This window comes from Nicotiana attenuata, unplaced genomic scaffold (genome assembly GCF_001879085.1).
Source record: "Nicotiana attenuata strain UT unplaced genomic scaffold, NIATTr2, whole genome shotgun sequence".
NCBI classification, from domain to species: Eukaryota; Viridiplantae; Streptophyta; class Magnoliopsida; order Solanales; family Solanaceae; genus Nicotiana; species Nicotiana attenuata.
This window is the reverse complement of record NW_017671567.1, coordinates 214,875-218,255: the sequence shown is the minus strand read 5'-3', so window position 1 is coordinate 218,255 and position 3,381 is coordinate 214,875.

Sequence of the window (3,381 nt, the reverse complement as noted above, 5' to 3'; positions counted from 1 at the left end):
CTAAGAATTACCTCGTCATTATCTTTAATTGATTTAGTCAAAAAAGGATTTAATATCTTTTGGTCAAATAATTTGGAGCCGTCTGTGGGGATTTCTTTAGTTAAGATTTTAGTTTCATCTAGATCGTAAAAAGGGATAGCCATCTCTTCCCAGCTTCGCATAAAATAACAATGACAGCAAAAGGAGATGCAAGGTTAAAAGCAATAGCAGGCGTCACAGCCAACATCATGAACACCATCAATAAAGACGACAGGGAAGACAACAAAAACATGACACCAAACGCTATACCTGGGAGAGACGCTTCACCTCCCCCACACGAAAGCGTAACCGATTCACGCGAAAAAGAAGCCTCCATGTCTACAACAGGAGAGGCACCACCGGCGGTAATGAGACTACTGGAAGAGTGGTGTCACACCTCCTTTTTTCCTACACCCCGGAAAAGGGTATACAAGGGAGTTTTTTCCAAATTAAAGTGACAATCGAAACAGGATTATTTTATTAAAAGATTCAGAGTCGCCACTTGGGATATTTATGGTGTCCCAAGTCACCGGTTCAAATCCCGAATCGAGGAAAAAATTGACTCTGTATTACAGTCCGCGAACATAGAAATCCAGGTAAGGAATTCTGTTAACCCGGGAGAAGGTGTTAGGCATTCCTGGGTTCCGTGGTTCTAGCACGATCGCACAACTGTTATAATTGGCCTATTTTCTGATTTTTAATACATGTTTTAGCCTATGGTTCAATTTTAACTTCACCGCTATATTTATTTTTAGGATAATTGCAACGTCATTTAAAATACGTCTTGAACCACGTCACATAAATGCAACCGCGGCTCTTGACATATTTTATCTAACATTGTAGGGATTTGGATTTGGATCACATAAATGCGCACCCGAGTTTAGGAAGATAAATTATTAAAATAACGCGCCTAAAGGAACTACGCGTTTGCAACTTTGCGAGGGCCACGGAAATTCGCTAAATGGCACGCCTCGATTTCTAAGGATAAAACATTAATTAAATGAGGGCCACGCATTTCAAGATTTTATTGGGCACGGCACGCCTCGATTCATTTCTAACCAAAGGGAATTAACTCATGAGGGCCATAAACTATATCCTATTTAACGGCGCACCTCGAAACTACTTTAAGAATCTGACTAATTAAGCACTAAAGAAAAGGAGATTTGTTCAGACTACGTGAATGGGCCTTAGTCAATACGTACTAGTAACCAGAAAACAGGCAGAAGAGGGTGAAAAAGGATCCAAGTCCTATTCGCAAGTATTTGGGCCCAAGGTGAGCCCAATTTCAGAGCCCCGGAGCTACCAAAAACGGGACTCAACATCGAACCTTCATAGCGTACAAGTAGTGATTGAATGGCAAAAGATCGAAGTAACTCCAAATAGTCAGTCACGGAACTACCGTATACACAACAGTTATAAAACATCCTTTAATTGACCAATGGATAATTACATGAAACTTTAGCAATGCCATGATTTTGAAAACAATTAAGGTCCAATTCTTGAGAAACTATACAGCATATGACTCTGAATTTTTAAAGCCCTAAATTAACTTGAAATGCTGATATTTAAACCTTAATTAAACCTCACATTAACAAAACTTGTAGGATTTAAAACCATGATCTTAAAACAACCAAATCTGCTCAATTGACATGCAAACAACAGTAGACGACCAATGAATCATTTTAACATAACTAAGCTAAATTGAATTTCCCCTAACACTGACAGTCACCAAACCAGTGAATTAGAATCTAGTTTTCCATGAATCCCAGAAAATCATACTAAAGCTTTCAACATAATCATTGGACATTTTAAACTCATTCAAGAGCAAATGTAAATACAGAACATGCTTGCAAAATACTTCGAAACATACTGATCTCAAATAAGAATCATACATACATGTCCGATTACTCATACATATGACTACTGAACATTCACAGCTTTAAATGTGAAGGTGATAGCTTAGATAACATCTAAAACTACATATCTACTACAGAATATCGAAGCAGTAGGAGAAACAGGGGAAACTAAGTTAAAATGCAGCCTGTATTCAAACAGTATTCCACTCGATTTACATGTTCAACAATCACTCGTTATTCATGGGCTAAGGAGGTACCTAGGAAGCAAAAGAAACAAGAAATTGAGAGATCAACAGCAGGCAGTAGCAGTCAGCCCAGAATCAGCAAAAAAGAAATACCAAACAGCATTTGAACCAATTTTGAAACCCCCAAAGTCAAATTAAAACAGGACTCCAAACACAAATTCAGCTCAGAATCAGCTTTAAAAAAAAACCAAATTAAACCAGCTTCAACTTCAAACCTCAAGCATTACAAAAAGAAATTTAATGGAATAGTGGTTTTTTTGAAAATCCCAGCCGTTTTTGATTTTTCATTCTTTTTCTCTGTTCCTTTCTCCCACTTGAATGCCAAGTTATGATGCCTTTATAGGCAAGGTTCTAGGGCAGCCTAAAAGAAGTCAAATTTGCACTTAGAACCTTCTGAAATTTTCATTTTTGCTTAGGAGACCTTAGTGTAAAAATCAGAATTCCACATTAGTCCCTACCCCAGCTTCCTAGAAGCTTCCCTAATCTGTTATGCAAGATCCCCTAAGTTAGAGCACCCTGTTATTACCCCTGAAACCAAAACCAAATATGGGTCAAAGCTGGCCCAAGGTTGAATTAATTTAAAACCCAGCCCAAACCATGAGCCTGTATTAACAGCCCACATTTGAGTTTTCAAACTCTGAACTTAATAGAAATCTTCCAAACGGACCAAACCCTTGAATTTCAGCAGAAAAAAGAATTCACTAAGAGAAGCTCGGAAAACAGTTATTTAGTAATTAAATGACTAATTAATCACATTATACCAGGATATTGATACGCTAACCCGTTTTATTGATCTTAAAATTAAACTAAAACTAAAGAGGAATAAGGCTCAGGACCATAGCCTTAAACATTAACCAGAATAAGAAGAGAAGAAACGGAAGGAGGATGGTTCAAACATGAAGCAGACGACAGAGACGAAAGAGCAAGAACAAAGAACAAATACCTCGATGGCCACAAGGCTTTGATAAACTTCAAATGATTCCGACTTGACTCGAAACTAGTATTAACCGTATGTTCCCTTTGAGAACAAACGAGCAATACTCGTTTCAAGCCCAATGGTTCATCAGAACTCGAGGACTTGAGAGATTTTCTTCTCCTTCGATCTCAGATTTGAAACAGGTCCGATTTGGCGAGGATTTTGGGAAAAATGGTGATGGATTAGGGTGCAAGGAGGGGTGATGGTTGCATGGCCAAATTTGGTGGTGACTGGAGCTATTTCGCCAGCGACAATGGCTGACTCGCTCAGGGGCGGCGTTATTTGA